Below are 21355 nucleotides of genomic sequence, written 5' to 3'. Positions count from 1 at the left end.
AAGGATTTTATGTAAAGGATTTTAAATAATGAAACAGAGACAAGTACAAATTTAAGTTCATCAAATATTTTCAAGGTACTGGGAAGATAACATTGAAGAGGACAAAACTCCCTGACCTCAAAAAAAAACTCCATCACAATGATGGTAACCAAGTGAGTCAGGGATTGTGCACCGTGGGTTCCCCTTGAAGTACACAAATAAAGGAAATAAATTACCAATAAGAAAAATTCGATGTTACCAGCTCATTAAATACCATAAGATTTTGAATAAACCTTGTTGTATAAATAATGTCTACACATAAATAAAAATTATGTATATAATGAACTATTTTTCAACTTTTCATTTTTTTTCTCTTTTAATACACATTGAGAAACAAATTAACAAAACAAAACAAAACTTGAACTTCCATTCCAGCAAACTATGGAAATTCCATACTCTCCTAGGATTTTCAGGGAGAAGAGACAATGTTTACATTCTGGCTTGTGTCTCCGCTTGATTAGGTTGAGCAGACCCTTTGCTCTTTCTGCTTGTCTTCCTTGTTCATTACACAGCTCACACACTTTTTTCCCCCTATGTAAGATTTTTTAAGTAGATATTTAGGAAGGATAGCGGGTAATTACAAATCTAAAAAGGAAATAACTTAAAAGCTGAGCATTAGATATCACTTAAAAAATCGTTCATTGCCTGTGCCTTGCAATAAGGAATTTCCTTCTGGCAGTCCACTGAAGGTTGATGTGGCTTTTTTCTTTCTGTTCAGAGAATTTGCATCCATCTCTTGTGTTCAATAGTCTTGTCTTCTGGTTCATCAGGGAGATAAATGAAAAATTCTTGTTAGTCCATATTTAGAGTAATTTAGATATATCCTTTATCTCTAATTCTATCATGAATAATCAGGACTTTCTCTTTCATAATGTAAAAGTTAATTACTGAGTTAACTGCAGTCTTCACTAGCCTTTTCCATTCTTACCAACTGCTATTTTAAGTGGAAAAGGGCATTGTGTGGTGGTGGAAGTGTATTATGTTACCAGAGTAAGCCTTATGTCTTGATGTCAGAAATTTTTCTTTACCGTCTAGGTTCTTCTAGCTCTTCTAAGAACTAAATTTATATGAGACATATTATCAGAAAAAAAAATAACCAAAATATAATTACCTATATATGTATGGAGTTTCCAGAAGAATAGGGGACCCAAGTACAAATCAGGCTTTTGACGCTAATATGCCATCTTAAACTAAGGAAAAGGGGGTAAATGACTAAGAGTTCAAAGGAGAGAGAGGCAATTCACATGGTAACCTAATGTTTGCTGTGGGTCATACAGAGACAATGGGACACAGAAAGGCATTTCATCAAACAATATTTGCTAGACTTTTTCCTGTTTACCACACTATGTTGTGTGTGTGTGTGTGTGTGTTTATAGTTACCTCTGATGATAACTCTCTTTCTTGGAAAAGGTCTCCTATCTAGATTATTTTAGGCAGTTAGAGGGAAGGTCAAAATTTCTTCCTCAGCCTTTTGCTTGTTAAAATATAATAATCCTCATGCCAGAGAGATTCATTTAGGTGCAGGTGTCCCCAAACTATGGCCCGTGGGCCACATGTGGCCCCCTGAGGCCATTTATCCAGCCCCCGCCGCACTTCTGGAAGGGGCACCTCTTTCATTGGTGGTCAGTGAGAGGAGCACTGTATGTGGTGGCCCTCCAACGGTCTGAGGGACAGTGAATTGGCCCCCTGTGTAAAAAGTTTGGGGACCCCTGAAGGGGGAACAAATTTTGCTTCATTGCACTCCCAATGGGCGACACTGTGCTTTCCCTTTATCTAGCGAGTCTTATACGGGAAGAGTGTACACGCCATTCCTTAATGCCACTTCTGTGAAAATGTATCAACTGTACTAGTTTATGTTAAGGAGCTTGAAGTATTTTTATATTCATTGCTTTCAACTTTTTATTCAGATAATCAGTATTACTCTGCAACTAATATATTTTAATAGAGTGTTTTAAACAGAAAGATAAAGTAAGTCTACATTACCCAGGAAATGAAATTTCTGATTACTTAAAACTGTAATTTTAACCTTGTTTTCTATTATTATTTTAAATATTTATTTAGAAATTAAATTTAACGGCGTAACATTGCTCAATTAGGGTACCTAGGATTCAGGTAAACATTTCTATAGCATTTGACTTGCTGATTGTGTTGTGATTCCATCACCTTAAGTCAAATAATTTTCCATCACCATATATTTCTCTCTCTTCACTCCCCTTCCACTTAACCCCTTCTTCTGATAACCATTTAACTTTTATCTATGTCCATGAGTTTCAGTGTTATATCCCATTTATGTGTGAAATCATATACTTCTTAGTTTTTTCTGATTTACTTATTTCACTTACTATAATGTGCTCAGGTTCCATCCACATAGTCATAAATGGCAATGTCATAATTTTTTATGGCTGAGTAGTATTCCATTGTATATATGTACCAACCATATCGTCTTTATCCAATCCTTTATCGAGGGACACTTTGGTTGTTTCCGTGTCTTGGCCATTGTGAATAATGCTGCAAAGATCATGAGGGTGCATGTGTCTTTGTGTACCAATGTTTCTGAGATTTTTGGGTAGATACCCAGTAGAGGGATTGCTGGGTCAAATGGTAATTCTATTCTCAATTTTTAGAGGAACCACCATACTTTTCTTCCTTTATGACTGTACCAGTTTACATTCCCACCAGCAATGAATGAGGGACCTTTTTTCTCCACAGCCTCTCCAACATTTATTATTACTTGTCTTGTTGATAATAGCCAATATAACAGGTATGGAGTGGTATTGTGTTTTAATTTTGATATGCATTTCTCTAATAGGTAGCAAAGATGACCACCTTTTTATATATCTATTAGTTATTTGTATGTCTACATGAGATAAGTGTCTGTTCAGGTCTTCTCCCCATTTTTTAATTGGATTGTTTGCTTGTTTGTTGCTGAGCTTTGTGATATTTTTAAATATATATATATATTTAAAAATAAATAAATATATATAAATATATATATATATATATATATATATATATATATATATATATATATATATATATATATATTACCCCTTATCAAAGCTGCTGTTTGTATCATCTCTCATTTGGTTGGCTGCCGTTTTGTTTTGTTGTTGGTTTATTTGCTGTGCAGAAGTTTTTATTTTGATATAGTCCCATTCATTTATTTTTGCTTTTACTTCCCTTGCCTTTGGGGTCAAATCTGTAAAATATTCTCTGTGGCCAAAGTGCACAGTTTAGTACCTATGTTTTCTTCTATGTAATTTATTGTTTCAGATCTTATATTTAAGTCTTTGATTCATTTTGAATTCATTTTTGTGCAGGGGGACAAACTGTAATCAAGTTTTATTCTTTTGCATGTGGCTTTTCAGTTTTCTTAGCACCATTTATTGAAGAGGCTTTCTTTTCTCCATTGTGTGTTTTTGGCTTCTTTGTCAAAGACTGTTTATCCATATCGATATGATTTTATTTCTGTGTTCTCGAATCTGTTTCATTGGTCTGTATGTCTTTTTCTGCCAATAGCATTTTGCTTTGATTATTGTGGCTCTGTAGAATAATTTGAATATGCATTATTTTTCCATTTAATTGTGTTTTTTAAACTTTCTTTCAATAATGCTTTGTAGTTTTCAGTATATAGGTCCTTCACATCCTTTGTTAAGCTTATATGTAGGTATTTTTATTTTTTTGGGTACAATTATAAAATGAATTGTTTTTAGAGTTCATTTTCTAAAATTTAATCATTGGCATATAAGAAAGCAATAGACTTTTGTATATTGATTTTGTATTATGTTCTTTACCTATTTAATTGAGTGTTTTAAATATAAATGAATGTTATACCTTATCAAATGTCTTTTCTGTATCTATTGATGAATCATATGTTTTTTGCTTTTTCTTTTGTTGATGTAGTATATTACATTGATTGACATATATGTTGAACCAAACTTGTGCTCCTGAAATAAATACCACTTGTTCATGAGGTGTTATTTTTTCATGTATTGTTGTGTTCAATTTGTTAGTATACATATTTTGTTTAGGATTTTTGCATCTGTATTCATTAGAGATATTGATCTGTAGTTTTCTTTTTTGTGTTGTCCTTACAAGGTTCTGGTATTAGGGTCATTGGCCTCATAAAATGTGCTAAGAGCCCTGGCCAGTTGGCTCAGTGGTAGATCATTGGCCCAGCATGTGGATGTCCTGGGTTTGATTCCCAGTCAGGTCACACAGGAGAAGTGCCCATCTGCTTCTCCACTCCTCCCCCTCTCACTACTCTCTCTCTCTCTCTTCCTTTCCTGCAGCCATGGCTCATGAGCGAGTTGGCCCTGGACACTGAGGATGGCTCCATGGCCTCCACCTGAGGCGCTAAAAAATGGGTCCGGTTGCATCGGAGCAAAGGCCCCAGATGGGGATAACATCACCCCCTGTCGGGCTTGCTGGGTGGATTCGGGTTGGGGCATTGCCTCCCCTCCTCTTACTAAAATAAAATTAAAATAAAATTAAATTAAATTAAAATAAAATAAAATATAAAATAAATAAAATAAAATAAAATAAAAGTGTGCTAGGGAATATTACATCTTCTTTTATTTTTTGGAAAATTTTGAGAAGAATACATGCCAAATCTTCTTTGGATGTTTGGTAGAATTCACTCGTGTAGCCATCTGGTCCTGAACTTTTATTTTAGGGAAGGTTTTTGATAGTTGTTCTTATTTCCTCCCTGCTTATGTGTCTATTTAGATTTTCCACTTCTTTGAGTCAGTCTAGGAAGACTGTATAGAATGAGAAATTTATCCATTTCTTCTAGATTGTTGAATTTTGTGACATATAATCTTTCATGGTATCCTTCTGTGTTATTCAGCCTGACCAGGCGGTGGTGCAGTGGATAGAGTGTCAGACTAGGACGCCAAGGACTCTGGTTCGAAGGACCTGAAGTCACCAGCTTGAGCGCGGGCTCATCTGGTTTGAGCAAAAGCTCAGCAGCTTGAACCCAAGGTCGCTGGCTTGAGCAAGGGGTTACTCGGTCTGCTGAAGGCCCACGGTCAAGGCATATATGAGAAAGCAATCAATGAACAACTAAGGTGTCACAACAAAAAACTGATGATTGATGCTTCTCATCTCTCTCTGTTCCTGTCTGTCTATCCCTATCTACCCCTCTATCTGACTCTCTCTCTGTCTCTGTAAAAAGAAAAAAAAAGAGAAAAAAACACTTGTATTCCAGCATAACCTAGTGAAAAAGAGGAACAGAAAACCTCTCAAACATGTAAATTATTATTCTTTTCCTTTTTTTCTTTAGATTTTTTTTTTTTTTTTTTTTTTTTAGTGGATGTTTTCTTGTTTTTGATCACTATGTTTTGGCTTTTGTTATTCCTTTGTGTTTTTTCTTTTACTTTTTATTTCTATTTAATTTTTATCTATCTTTTTTTCTATAGTTGGTTATTTGATCTCTTAACAAAAGCACTCTCAAATACCATCAAGAGAAAAGAAAACTAATACTATGACTACTAAAGAAAGAGATGCAATTCAGATAGCAATGAAAAAATATCCAGAAAGCAATCTCAATCATATGGAAACCTTGGAGTTAAATGATAGAAAATTCAAAATTGAAATTCTAAAAATAATGAAGGAGATGTGAGACAACACCAATAAGCAATTGAATGAGGGCAATAAACAAATCAGTGAACAAAATGAGAACTTCTCCAAGGCGATTGAAAACAGTTATTTATCTATTTATTTTATTTAAAATTTTTTATTGATTGATTTTAGAGATGGGAGAGAGAGAGAGAAGGGGGAAGGAGCTTGAAACATTAACTTCCACATGTGCCATGACCAGGCAAGCCCAGGGTTTCAAACTGGTAACCTCTGTGCTCCAGGTCAACACTTTATCCACTGCTCCACCACATGTCAGGCAATTGAAATGTTTAAAAAGGACCAAACAGAAATGAAAAACTGAATACATGAATTGAAATATAAATTAGCAAGTTCAGCTAATAGAACATGTCAGACAGCAGAGAGAATAAGTGACATCAAGGACAGGTAACAAGAAATGCTACAGGGAGAAGAGAGAGACTCACAAATTTTAAAAAATGATAGAGTTCTACAAGAATTGCCAAACTCCATCAGAAAGAGCAATATAAGAATAATGGGTATATCAGAAAAAGGAGAGAGAGAGAAGGGAATGGAGAGCCTATTCAAACATATAATTGATGAGAATTTCCCAAGCTCACAGAAAGAGTTAGATCCTCAAATACAAGAAGCAAAAAGAATGCCAAGTTACCCCAATCCAAACAGACCTTCTCCAAGGTATATTGTAATAAAATTGTTAAAAATCAATGACAAAGAAAGACTGCTCAAGTCAGCTAGGGAAAAGCAGGACATAACATATATAGAAAGGCAATTAGGTTATTATCAGACTTCCCAGAAGAAGCTCTACAAGCCAGAAGGGAATGGAACCAAACATTCAAAGTGATGAAAGAGAGAAATTACCAGCCAAGAATACTGTATCCACTGAGATTATTCTTCAAATATTAAAGAAAGGGGAAAACTTTTCCAAACACACAGAGCTTAAAAAATTTACCAGCAGAATTATTTAAGGGGGTTATTCTGTAGGATTCAAAGAAACAAACAGAACAAAACTATATATAAAATCTCTAACAGGTTACAATATAAACAAGAATAATCTGTGACAACAATAACATAAAAGGGGAGAGGATAAAACTGCAGTAACAAAGAAGGATGGCATGCAGAAGCTCTCATAAGACAAATGACTCTTATATATATGAAATGGTGTTTCTTAATAACCTAACCACCCACAAAATAACAAATACTGAAACACAGAGCTTAAAAGAATGGAACAGGGTAAAAATGTATGAACTACCACCAAACAAAAACAACTGGCAGAAACACAAAAGAGAAGAACCAAACAAGACACAGGGCTACCAGAAAACAAAACATAAAATGGCTATAGATAATCCTCAAGCTTTAATAATTACCTTAAATGTAAATATACGGAACTCACCAATTAAGAGGCAGAGAGTAGCAGAATGAATCAAAAAGCAAAAGCCAACCATATACTGCCTTCAGGAGATACATCTAAGCTGCAAAGGCAATAGTAGACTCCACAGGAAAGGTTAGAAAATAATTTTCTAAGCTAACAGTATCCAAAGAAAAGCAGTTGTAGACATGCTACTATCTGACAATGCTGACTTTAAGACAACAAAGATAACAAGAGACAAAGATCAACATTTCTTATTGAAAAAAGAGATACTACATCAAAAAGACATAGCACCACTTAATATATGTGCACCAAATCAGAAAGCACTAAAATATATAAGACATCTCCTAATGGAACAAAGGAAGAAAGAAAGAAGAAACAAAAGAAAGAAGGAAGGAAGGAAGGAAGGAAGGAAGGAAGGAAGGAAGGAAGGAAGGAAGGAAGGAAGGAGGAGGAGGAGGAGGGGAGGGGAGGAGAGGGGAAGGAGGGAGGGAAGGAGGGAGGGAGGGAGGAAGGAAGGAAAGAAGGAAGGAAGGAAGGAAGGAAGGAAGGAAGGAAGGAAGGGAGGAAGAGAGGGAGGGAGGGAGGAAAAAACATCATTGATGACTTTAGATAGATCATCCACACAGAAACCACTAAACAAATATGAGTCTTAAATGGCACACTAGACCAAATGGACATAATAAACACTTACAGAACAATTCATTCTAGAACATCAGATTATACATTTTTTTCAAGTGTGAATGGAATATTCTCAAGGATAAATCATATTTTGGACCACAAAACTAACCTCAACAAATTCAAAATGATTAAATTATACCAAGTGTATTCTCTTACCATAAAGTTTTAAAACTAGAATTTCACTCAAAAATGAAATAAAGAAATCCACAAAACTGGAGAAATTAAACAACATACTTCTAAAAAAGACTGGGTCAAAGAAGAAATAAAAGAGATCAAAAGATATATAAAGACAAACAAGAATGACAACATGATATATCAAAACTTCAGGAATGAAGCAAAAGCAATAATAAGATGAAATTTTATATCATTACAGGCTTATATAAAGAAACAAGAGAAATCACAAGTAAACAATCTAACATTACAACTAAGAGAACTAAAAGAAAGAACCAAGGCAATCCAAAATCAGCAGAAAAAAAAGAAATAGTAAAAATTAGAGCAGAACTAAATGAAATAGAGAACAAAAAAGGTATAGAAATAAATAATACAACGAAGAGTTGGGTTTTTGAAAAGTTCAAAAACATTGACTAGCTCCTGACTAGACTCACTAAAGAAAAAACAGAAATGACTCATTATAAACCAGATCCAAAATGAAATAGGAGAAATTACAACAGACATTATCGATATACAGGGCATCACAGAGGGATACCATGAAAGATTATATGTCATAAAATTCAACAATCTAGAAGAAATGGATAAATTTTTCATTCTATACAGTCTTCCTAGATTTTTTTTCAAACAATCAAACCTTTTGATTTTTTTTCTATTATTTCTTACTTCATTAAATGTACCTAAAATATGAATATGATATTTTTCATTTGAATAATGGCTAACATTTCAGAAAATAAACAGATTTTTTCTTTCTAGTTATTCATTCAGGCTGCCTGAGCTAGCAAACCAAAGACTTAAGAAAAGAAAAAGCACCCACTGAATTATTCTTCCAGCCTTTCACTGTCCTGCTTCCCAAATTTCACAGCATAGCTCACATTTTCTTAGATTTTATCTATGAAAATTGACCACCTGGTCTCATTCAAAATAGCATGTTCTTAACAATAATAAAAAAGAAAGAAATATAATGTTCTTTAGCCTGAACTGAGTTTTGTAGGACATTTAAAAATGATTAGTTCAATTACAAAATAAATAATAAAAATAAAATGACTAATTCAATTCCAATGTTTATTTGAATATACTCTTAAGTGTTGTTTTGATCAAATCCCAACTCATAAGATAATATTTTCAAACAGCACATGAAATACATAGAAATGTCAGGCCTTAACTCCAGATAAATCTTTCTTTACCAAAGAATTTTATGAAGACTGAATGAGACAGGATATTTCAAAGGTTTTATTAATGCAAAAAATTGTACAAATATGAGGTGTTATTATCACTAGTTTCAATTATGAATTTTAACTTGTATTTAAAATCTATTTCTTGTTCTACATGGCATTTGTTGGATGCACATGTGGTTACTTTCACTTAATAAAATCCCTTCTCTGAAAATGGTACTTATAATGGATCTTATTAAAATGGTATAAATGTCAATGTAAAATTCAGAAGGGGGAAATTAGTTCTAATAACTTCAGCACAGTTCAGCACTCAATCAATTTACATACCTCAAGTTAATTTCTCTTAAACATACTGTCATTACAAGTTCCTTTCAAGCTAGTGAGGTATATTAAAATTCTATTAATGCAGTAGAGCTATTTATTTCTTGAATATGTCATAGGTCAGTCTCATGTCCTCAAGAGTGAACTTTTTTCTGGTTTCCCTGACAGTGAATGGCAAGAATAGAATCTGGCTAGGTATTCAGTCAAATTGCAAGGTGTAACATGCTTGTCTTCACCATCGGACAATGGATTGTGTATGTGTATATGTGTGTGCCATTAAAGGTCAAAACACAAGATTAAGAATAAATATCTATGTATAACTATCCACCATATTGGTGCTGCCAAAGATGTGTTTATCAAGAGGTTTTAATTAATCAAATGCTGTGAATCACTGTCTTTTTAAGTGTACCTCTGAAAGGAAAGCATATGCTTGAATCACCATAGTGGGAAGTGAATGATGAAAACTATTTTCTGACATGAAGCCAACTTTGACTGACTTCATAGAGTAAAATCCTTTTTTTCTTCTTCCTTTTACTTTTTCCCCTCTTTCTTTCCTCCTTATTTTATTCCTCTTTCCCTCCCTTGATCTTTCTCTCTCTCTCTTTTTCTTTTTTTCTTCCCCTTCTTCTCTTTTTTCCCCTTCCCTCTTTCCTCCCTCTCTTCTTCTCTCCCTTCCTTATTTTTCACATAAGAAGTTTAACAACCTAATAGTTTTGTCATCAGGTTAAAAATATTGGAGCCTTTGAACTATTGATTTTATAAACAGATACTCATTAATCAAATAAAGCTGAGTTTTACCTTACAAAGTCTATTTCAAACATATGCAATAACGTTTGGTGACTTATAACTTTTTTTTTTTTTTTTGCAAGAGAGAGAGAGTGAGAGGGACAGACAGGAACAGGCAGACATGAAGGGAGAGAAATGAAAAACATCACCTTATAGTTGTGGTATCTTAATTGCTTCTTGATTGTTTTTTTATATGTGCCTTGACCAGGGGGTTGCAGCCAAGTTAGTGACCCCTTGCTCAAGCCAGTGATCTTGGGCTCAAACCAGTGATCTTTGAGCTCAAGCCAGCGACCATAGGGTCCTGTCTATGATCCCACACTCAAGTTAGCAACCTCGTGCTCAAGCTTGAGAGTCTGTGCTTAAGTCGTATGAGCTCGTACTCAAGCTGGTGACCTCTGGGTTTCTAACCTGGTTACTCAGTATCTCAGGCAGACAGTTTATCCACTGTGCCACCACCTGGTCAGTCCTTGGTGACTTATAATTTCTATTACAAATTTTATTAATCATATCAAAAAAGTTGATATTTAATAAGAACTCTCAATTACAATGTAATGGCAAAATAATCCATCAGAAATTTGTGATTAATATTAGCCTTAATTCTTAATTTAAAATATTGTCATTTTTGTAAATATATAAGTTTAACAGGTATATAAGAAGTGAATTACTTTTGCAATGTTGAAATTTAATTAATACAAGGCCTATTCATAAGAACATATATATATTTTTTTAGTATCCTAAAATACTTTAAAAATATTATTTGTGGAATATTACTGACTATTATATAATAATAAGAGTCAGTTATAAAACTCATTTGAGACAAAACAGCAATCAGTTGAATTATCTTACTTGAATGTTTGCCAACTAAAATACAAAAGAAGTTGTTGTGATTATAAACGTTAAATGAACCCAAATATATGAACATACTGATAATTTTAAGTGAGACGCCGCTACCAGAATTACATCCATATGTTTTGCTTATAAATAGTAAAAATTAGGCTTAACATTTACAATAAGGCCCCCAAAACAGCCGTTCCCACGGCCTGTGTCCCGTTTGGGCCTTTCTACTCAAATGTCCCAGAGAAGATAGTCTTGTTATCTATTCCAGAAAGAATTAGGTACATTTTTAACAATTGTAGAAATGATCCAGTTTGCAGAAGTTTTCTAAATAATTTTATACGATCTTAAAGCATACAGCCTTTAATTTCTTATATACTGGCACATTCATTCTGTTAAACAGGCTTATACATAGTAAAATGTAAATGATCATGTGTTTGCACATAATGCAAAAATATACTCATGATGTCCGTATGATTACTATGGGTCTGGATACTGCTTGTAGTGTTTCTTTTTCTAGTACATATTTCTGGAATTGTATAAATGACTTCCTATAGACAAATATTTTATACAGCTCAACTGGCAAATAACTTTAATAAGTTGAGGTACTTTCCTTTTAATCCAATTTTATTGAAGGTTTTAAACATAAAGGAATAAAAGAAAGGCCCTTTAATAAATGGTGCTGGGAAAAATGGAAAACCACATGCAAAAGAATGAAACTTGATTACAGTTTGTCTTCCTGCACAAAAATGAATTCAAAATGAATCAAAGACCTAAATGTAAGATCTGAAACAATTACATAGAAGAAAACATAAATATTAAGCTCACAGACCTTGGCCGTAGAGAACAAATTATGAATTTGACACCAAAAGCAAGGGAAGTAAAGGCAAAAATAAATGAATGGACTATATCAAACTAAAAGTTTCTGCACAGCAAAAGAACCGACAACAAAACAAATATTCAGGCAAATATATGGGAGCTGATATTTGAAAACAACAGCCTCATTAGGGAGTTATAATCCAAAATATACAAAGAAGTCAGAAAGCTCAACAATAAACAAGCAAACAACCCCATTTTAAAAATGGGGAGAGGACCTGAACAAACGCTTCTCCCCAGAGGTCATACAAATGACCAACAGATACAGGAAAAGACGCTCATTTTTGTTAACTATTAGAGAAATGCAAATCAAAACTACAATGAGATGTCACCTCATAGCAGATATATTGGCTATTATCAACAAGACAGGCAATAACAAGTGTTGGAGAGGTTGTGGAGAAAAAGGAACCCTTTTTCACTGCTGGTGGGAATGCAAATTAGTACAACCATTATGGAAGAAAATATGATGGTTCCTCAAAAAATTAAGAAGAAAACTATCATATGACACAGCAATCCCTCTACTGGGTATCTATCCAAAAATCTCAGAAACAATGGTACTCAAAGACATGTACACTCTCATGTTTATTGCAGCATTATTCATGGTGGCCAAGACATAGAAACAACCAAAATGTCCCTCGATAGAAGATTGGATAAAGAAGATGAGGTACATATATACAATGGAATACTACTACTCAGCCATAATAAGTTATGACATATTGCTATTTATGACAACGTGGATGGACCCTGAGCACATTATACTAAGTGAAATAAGTAAATCAGAAAAAGCTAAACACTGTATGATTTCACACATAAGTGGGATATAAAACTGAGACTCATGGACATAGATAAAAGTTAAGTGGTTATCAGAAGGAGGGGGTAGGTAGAATGGGAGTAAAGAGGGAGAAATATATGGCGATGGACAATTATTTGACTTAGCAGGATGGACACACAACACAATCAGCAATTCAAATGCTATAGAAATGTTTACCTGAAACCTATATACTCTTTTTGAGCAATGCCACCCTGTTAAAGTTAATTTTCTAAATAAAATTTACAAATTAAGGAGAAAGCAAGATGGTTTCTCCTTAAGTTTCTGTATTGTATTCCCTTGGGCTTGAGGAATTAATTATTCATTATACCTTGAAGAGGTCTATAAAGGTGTATTGGAGATTGCCCAACCTTCACTTTGTCTTTCAAGGAAGAAATCTAGGGCCTTTCTCTCATTTATATCAAACTCAGTGCAGTGCTGATGATGGTCAAGGCCAGTCAGGCTCACAGTGAATTCGGGCAAACAGTAGAGAAACTGTGGAGCCGGAAAGTGTTGGGAGATTCCTATTTATTGGAGGCTTGCAGAGATGTGCCAGTGCATAAGCAAAGGAAAACTGCCTTTCGCTCTCTAAGCCCTTAGAATTGTAACATCATCTCTGTTTACCTGTGGGTTTTGAGCCACATGATAATTTCAGGTAGGAGCTTTGGTTCATGTGGGTATCATTTGATTTTCTGAGGGGCTGGAGATGGAGGTCAGCCATGTGGGTGACCAACAAAGTTTATGTGACCAAGCCCCAATAAAATGCCTAACAAGGCCAGAATGGTATTGCCAGAGTGGGCTAGAACATCAAGTATGTAATTAAAAATTGCGTCAGTAGTGATGAGTCAGCTTTTAACTAGAGTCACAGATTTGACAGGCAGAGGTAGTTTTTGCATCAGAAATATGGTGACTTTTCCTTTGCGTCAAGTCCGTGGTGGTGGATGCAATATCATGTCCAGAATGATCATGGATCCAGGATGGTGGTGACAGAGGTAGTGAATCTTGATCAGCGGTTTTATTCCAGTCTGTCTTGTCAGAGATTGGGTCCTTATCATGGATATCTAGTTGAATGACCCAGGTAGTTTAATAAATAGTTACTGTTTGTTTCCATCATTCGGAGTATCTTTAATCTGCCAGTCAAATGGCAAAGTGAATAAGCCATGGACAACAGCTCAAGAGTCAGTAGTGACATAGCAAGGTTTATCAAAAGGAGTGTGGGCCAGAGGTCTGAGAATGGGCTTAACAATGACCAACGGACAAAGCATCACTTCTATTTTTGATATTGTATAGCTGGTACAGTAGTTGAATAGCTTCAGCAGCCCAGTGAGCGTCATTGGACTCAGCTTGGTTGAACCAGGAACAGGCTTTTACGGGAATCTTTGTGAATTTAGGACCACTGAGCCAGTGACTTTGGCTCAGGAATGTAGTAGAGGATCAAGTTTCTCCCAGAGGAAGAACTGGCCCTTTTTCATGTAAAGATAAGTTAGCACTGGAGTCAAGCCTACTGCATTTGTGAAGATGCCATTTCTACTTGACTGGTGAGGTTTGTTGCCCTTTTCTCACCTTCAGAGCTATCGACTAGAAGTGGAAACACCTCAAACTGGGAACTTAAAATGTCAAGCCAGTGCATCATAAGACCTCCCCAGGTTAGGTATTTATTTCTGGCAAGAGCTCAGTGGCCTGGTGATAGGTGCTTTTGAAAGGAGTGTACCTTGTAGCTGTATCAGGAAGGCAACAAATCTGGACTCAAAAGGGGATCTTCTTGGTGGAGGCTGCTTTTCTTTGCCACACTGTCACCAGTTGCAAAGATTTGTAGCTCAGAGGGGTTATTTCAGTTGTAAGGCTACATGGACTAAGAGTGTGCCATAGCTGCTGGACAGGTGCTGTTCAACCCATTCATTTGAACTCTATTCAAAGAATGCCAACTTGTGGATTAGCTGAGGTAATTAATAAAATATATAGAATGTCCAACTGAGACAGTATTGTGTCCAATGCCTAAAGTGTTAATAACGCATTGGGCTTCCTTTTCTGGTCACGAGGGATACAAAAAAGCAATAGTTTTTACTTGATTTCTGAAGGCATGAACATCGTGAGTCCACTTAAATTACTTTGCATGTGTGTCTCTGCATGTTTTTCTCAGGATTTATTAACCGCTTCTGCGGATAGGTGTTATAATAGTACAATAAGGGCCATTGAGATTGGGTCTTCTGATTGCCACAACAGGACATCATTTATATAGTGAAAACTTTGGATATTAGAAGATAGAGACTTACATGTTAATTCCTGACCCACCCACTGGTAGAAAGTTGCAGGTGTTACTTCTATTGGGGTTCTTGAATTACCCGAGATAGAAATCAAGAGGAAACTCCAGAGAAATTTCCAGACAAATTTTATTAATTTTATGCCTAGGAGGCAGCACAGAGGAAAGTCAAGTCCTCTAAACTGATTCCCAGAAAGGTTACGTTGGGTTATTTATCAGCTGGGACAAGGCAAGTTTGCTAAAAGGTGAATGGGTCTCAGATTTTTTTTTATGTCATGGCTGAACCACTTTCTCTTTCTTTCCTTTTTTTGTGATAGAGACAGAGAGAGACAGAGAGAGGGACAGATAAGGACAGACAGACAGGAAGGGAGAGAGATGAGAAGCATCAGTTCTTTGTTGTGGCACCTCAGTTGTTTATTAATTACTTTCTCATATGTGCCTTGACCGGGGGGCTATAGCAGACTGAGTGACCCCTTGCTCAAGCCAGTGATCTTGGGCTCAAGCTGATGAACCTTGCTCAAACCAGATGAGCTCGTGCTCAAACTGGCGAGCTCGGGGTTTTGAACCTTGGTCCTCCGCATCCCAGTCTGACACTCCATCCACTGCGCCACTGCCTTGTCATGTGCTCATTCTTTGAGTTGCTTCTCACTGATCTCTGACCCTTCATTTTGAGGGCAAGATGGCGGGTTGCTCACTACTGCTATCCCAAGAAGGTTGTATAGAAATCAACCTTACTCCACTGTGCTTGTGGAACAGTGGTTTCTACATCTGCAAGGGGTAAGTGGTTAGACGGGAGATAAAAATAACTACTTAGGCATTTTTCATAAGAAGTGGAAGGGTGATTACATTCTTGCAGTCAGCTTATGTGGTATTTCTTCCAGCCATCTTACATTCCTTCAGTCCCTGGGCCCAAGTCTCAATGCTGTCTCACAGGGGTGTTTTATCTACTAACAGTTCCCTACATGTGGCTTCTCCCTCGTGAAGGAAGATTCTATGGCACTCATGGAGGTTGAAGTATATGCATATAGCACTCATCGATTCTACTGTACACCCAGAGGTAGAAGCATCAGCATTACATTGGCCCCAATGGATCCACATACAAAGTCACATTAGATTTTCCCACCTCACTGTGAACTTGTCCAAATAACAACAGTTGAATTTAGTTATATTCTTGCCCTGCCGGTGTGGGTAGGATGGTAAATTGGGTGCCTATATCCAACAGAGCCCTAAAAGTATAAGACCCTTCTTTCTCTGCAGTTTCTTAGTGTAATTGTATAAGTGTATAGGGTCCCTTACCAAGACAGGAAAATTTCAGCCCGCTCTTAATTATTTTTCTCCATAAAGCACTTGAGATTAGGGTAATGGGAGGAGAGAGACAGAGAGCATGGGGGAAGAACTGACTCTACAGCAGTAAGCACAGCGCGTTTAGTTTTGGTTTCAAGTGTTCTTGGAACTGCACATGGCTCAGCTGAAAAAAACAAAAAACAACAACAAAAAACAACAGAACAAACATCTATACTGTTTTTGACCTACCCAACATCTCTGTTTCATCATTACTGACACCATCTCTATCAGATTGAGGGAATCCTTAAATCACAGCTGCGGCCACATTCATTACCTTTTAGCCAGGGTTGTGATGCTTGCTACCTCATTATCATGATAATATCGTTACCTCCTCCTGCCTGGAAGAGAGTCACCAACAATCACATCACTCTTGGGGCTGTGTGATTAAGTTCTACCTTTTATCTGTCTCCTAGCCTCTAAGCATTTATTGAAAGGTAAGGTAGTAGGGGATACTTACTTCTTTCCTGCTCATCCCAAACTCTTGCTCACCCTGGACAAGAACATTTTTTTTTTCCAAACTCTCAGCGAATCTTTTAATATTCCTAACACATGTCTATGAGGCTCTTTTATTTATTTTTTTCTTCTAGAAAGCCACAGCTCTCTGAGCATTTCATTCTCACTGATGAAAACTAAAAAAGAATTGGTTTATCAGACTTATTTTCATGGAATCTGGAGGAAAATATGAGGCTCCAAATCAGAAGCAGAAGACTTTCTCCCACATATAGTGCAACAGGCAACACAAGACTTGCATTTGCAGTGGGGGACCTTCTTCCTCCCCACCTTCCCACATGCCCCTAACTACCATGGGGATGATTTATGTCAGGACGGAGGGACACCGAATTTAGGGAACCTGAATCTTTTATAACGAGCTGCAAGCAATTATGACCAACCTTTTCCCTGGAGGAAGATATTATCTTTTTTTTATACCAGATAATTAACAAACCTGCATTCTTCTTTGAAAGGAAACATTATCTTCCGAGGCTGTTTTCTATGAAAATGTACTTTAAAAAGTAGTTTGGAACAAAAGGTCAGAAAGTCCCTTTGTTTGCATGATGCAGAAATACTAAAGATTCACAGAGAATCATTTTCTGATAACCCCTTCTTAAAATAATAAACTGTTTGTATGTATACCAAAATATTCCATTATTTACTTTTTTCAATGAAAATATAGGTTAGACAAGAGTTTGTCAAGGGTTGAAGAAGGAGAAAACAGTGAGCCTGTCAGAGGTGGGCCTGTGAAGTGAAGGGTCCCTGGTAACTCAACTTACAAGTGGTTATACTGATCTACTAATAAGTAAAATTTATTTGTTAATTCACCATATATTTATTGAGCACCTGCAATGTGCTAAATACTATTTTTATTTTAGGGCTTACAAAAACTAGAGATAAGGCGTGTAAAATAACTAAAATGCAATTATAGTTAAGAACAGCATTATGATGGTTCTTCTGGGCAGAGTAGTAGGAATCAGGTAAAGAACACACCTTTACTTGGGTCTTGAAAGTATAGTGAGAGTTTTCCAAGTGTAATGCACTTGGTGGGGGCAGGAATTCTATGAACAGAAAAATGTGAACACTGGCAAATATCTATAGAGTACTTCAAGAAACAGTAGGTAGCTTGACTGAAATACAGAGATGGAAGAATGACATAGGAGATACAACTGGGTAGGTAACTGGGGTCAGCTCATTGCAAGCAGTGATGGAGTTTGGGTTTTATCTCTAGTATAAAGAGAAAACCTTAAAGATTTATAAATAAAAGTGTATGGCACATCAATCTTCGTGTGATAATCTCAACTATTATAAAATAAATGTAAGAAAAGATTGGAGTTGGAGAAACAGTTGAAAGGCCAATGTGATTATACTTGTGAAATATACGAAAGGATTGGTCAAGGCAATAGAAGAGTGGAAGCTATTAGAGAATTTGGACATGGTCTTTTAAAACTGGATGGAGAAGTGTATGTGTAAGAAGGGCAGAAAAAAAAACCTTTTTAAAAAAACTTTATTGGAAAATTGGGCAACCAATGTCATTTTGATGATGCCGTCATTTTGATAATGGTAGAGGTTTTATTCACAAAGCTTCTAAGTATAAAGTTGTTAAATAATGCAAAGTAAAGAATGTGCTTAAATTGATTTGTGACCTTCCACTCTGTCATTCCATTTTATGTGCTTGTAAAGTGGCATAGATTGTATGAAACTTTCCTCACTACCAATGGACACGTTTGATGTAATCTCTTGCAAAAATAGATTTGATGTCTGGACATTTTTTTCCCCCTGAGTTTAACTATGGTGACTTTAACTTTCTTATCAGAATCAACTGAAAGTAGAGTAAAACTATTTGTTATAAATTCTCAGATTTAAAAAATATAGACCAAATACTCAAAGAATCACCAACACTATAGCTTTATTAAATTTGAAATCTAATATTTAATCACAAGAACTTTAACTTTGTTAAATAATTTTGAAATCAAGTAGCTAATTTCCATACTCACGGACTATTAATATTGCTGTTATAATCACAATGCAGTAGATAATAAGAAAGGAAGACTTTTATGTACAATAATAAGTGGCTTCATGCAGAGATAGAAAAATACAAAGTATCCTTGCAAGTAATTACACATTCTAATTCTTGATGATGTTTGATTAATACATTGGAAGGCAAAATACCTTCAGTGTCTTAGATTGCGGCACTCTGATAATACTGCAGCTGATCTTTCATTGTTCTAGCTGAAGATTAATTATCTCCCTTCCTCTTATAATATCCGTTTAGTGCCTTATAAATTGGACCCATCTATTAGCACTACTCATTTATTTCCTGTGAAGATGGTTGAGCTTTATCTACTTGACTGTTTGATTTAGTATCACTTTTTATTTCCTTCTTAGCTAAATACATGATCTTCTAAACAGCTTTATTCTAATCTTTCCTTCACTTCCCACTCCCCACCCCAGACCAAAATGTAATACGTACACTCACACACTAATACAAAATATCTTTTCCTCCTTTTCTTGGTATCTTTGCATTAATTTATTGTATTTGTCAAATTTGAAAAAAAGTATTACAAAAGGAGGGAAAGATTTAACACGACTTTTAGTGAGCCTTTGCCTCTGGAGGATGAACTTCACAAGTGTTTCTCAGGGTTTTCCTTCCCCTTGGTGGGATAGGATGACTAGGGTGGGCTAAAATTGAGTATCACAGGTCAGTTAGGCTCTGATAATACCCCACCCCAGCAGGTTAGGTTCATGTTAACTAGTTTCCCTTGAGGGCAGACCTTGTTAAGAACTGAGTACCCTGATCTATTTTGAAACATTTTCTTTTCCCCTTCCTGGGCTGGAAGCACGAGGGGATTTTTCTCTGATGGTTACTGTGAGAACCTGGTTGAATACTTGGAAGTCAAATTCACAGAAGTGTGGGGACCCCTATGACGGAGACCCCTGGAGTTTTTTTTAACTGTCAACCTTGTCTGCACTGAGCTTCCAGCAATTCATCAATAGCAGTCCAAGTTTTCTAACTCCTGCACTGGTTCCCCAGGCGGTTTCAAGCTTGCTCCTGGAAGCCCTGACTTCCTGGACATGCCTGGCTGTCTCTACAGTCTGAGGGGGAGCAGTTTGCTCTGTGTCCTCATTTCAATCATGGCTTCAAGAAGGCCTGTTGACGTCCTAGTCTGTTCAGCCGTTTCCTTGTTGTTGGGACCGAGTGGCAGCTTTCAAGTTCCTTGCATATGGGGCTGGAAACTGTATCAGGGCTTTTATAATTTGTGTTAGCTCGTGTGATTTCTCAGCAACAGGTGTTGAGAGAGAGAGAAATAAGCTGGGCTTTGGTGAGTGTCTATCTTCTAAACTTAAGCAAGTATATGTAGGTTAGGTACAGGGTTTTACAGGGATCAATTTTCTTGTCTTACTTCTAGGTTGAGAAGTCATGGAATTAGTCCACTGTGAGTTGGGACTAGGCTATCTAGTCAACCAAGGGACTCTTATACTTACTTCTAAGATATCTTACCTAATTGATGTGCACTGTCAAAAGAGAAGGCCCGAGACTAAGAGAGTTTTTCCCTCCTTGATTCTTGTCACGCTCACGGGAAAGAATCAAGCAAGACAAGGTGCAGTGTTCAAGCAAAGCAAGCAGCTTATTAATATACACTTAGCACAAGGCACCAACAGGCAACTCAGCTAGTCTGAGCGCCCTGCCTATTGGGGTGTTAGGAGTTATATGACCTTAGTTTCAAGACTTTGTATTGATTTTAACAAGATAGGGTTTCAAGGCTCCCCTTCCATGATATTAAGAGTAATATACAGGGTTTCAAGGCCATTTGAATATGTGTTAATTTTGTTTGGCAGACCTTAAGACTGCTGACTCTCTCCTTCTTTGGTTGAGATAAACCTCTTTCTGTCCCCTTCTTCTTTTCCTGTCCTGATAACTGTCTATCATAACTCACATGAATCCCCACAAAGACACTGGAATGTGGAGATGAGTACAGCTCTTAACCTGGCAAGATGTGCTAGGTTCCCAGGCCTCTGGTCAAATAATTGTAACATTCCTCATGATAATTCTGTACCCAGATGAACCATCCAAAGTACAGACAGAGAAAGTGATCAGAAAAAGGAAGATGTTGGATTTTTCTTGGTAGTGTCATTTATGGCCTTGATCAAAATAAATATTTATTCAATCCTTACAAGGTGGATCTGATTCTGTACTTAAAATATAATAAAAGAAGAAGTAATAGACAAGATCACAAAAGGACAAAAAAAAGTGAAATTAACTATAAAAAGTTAAAAAAAATTTTAAGCTTTTGTTGCTACTAGTCAAGGGTCTGACTTCTTCACGCTTCTACGACATAACTATGTTTAAGTAGGTGGACACATGAGTCAGAGGAAGTGGGTTTAGATATTTGTTCTAATATTACTAGCTATGTCATTTAGGAGAATCATTTAAATTTTCTGTGCCTTGCCTGGCTTTTGTTGGCGCAGTGAATGGAGCATCAGCCTGGAGTGCTGAGGTCACAGGTTCAAAACCCTGGGCTTTCCTGGTCAAGGCACGTATGAGAAACAACTACTACGAGTTAATGCTTTCTGCTTAGCCCACCCTTTTC

This window comes from Saccopteryx leptura, chromosome 8, assembly GCF_036850995.1.
Source record: "Saccopteryx leptura isolate mSacLep1 chromosome 8, mSacLep1_pri_phased_curated, whole genome shotgun sequence".
NCBI classification, from domain to species: Eukaryota; Metazoa; Chordata; class Mammalia; order Chiroptera; family Emballonuridae; genus Saccopteryx; species Saccopteryx leptura.
The sequence above is the reverse complement of the archived record's forward strand: the minus strand, read 5'-3'. Positions refer to the sequence as shown.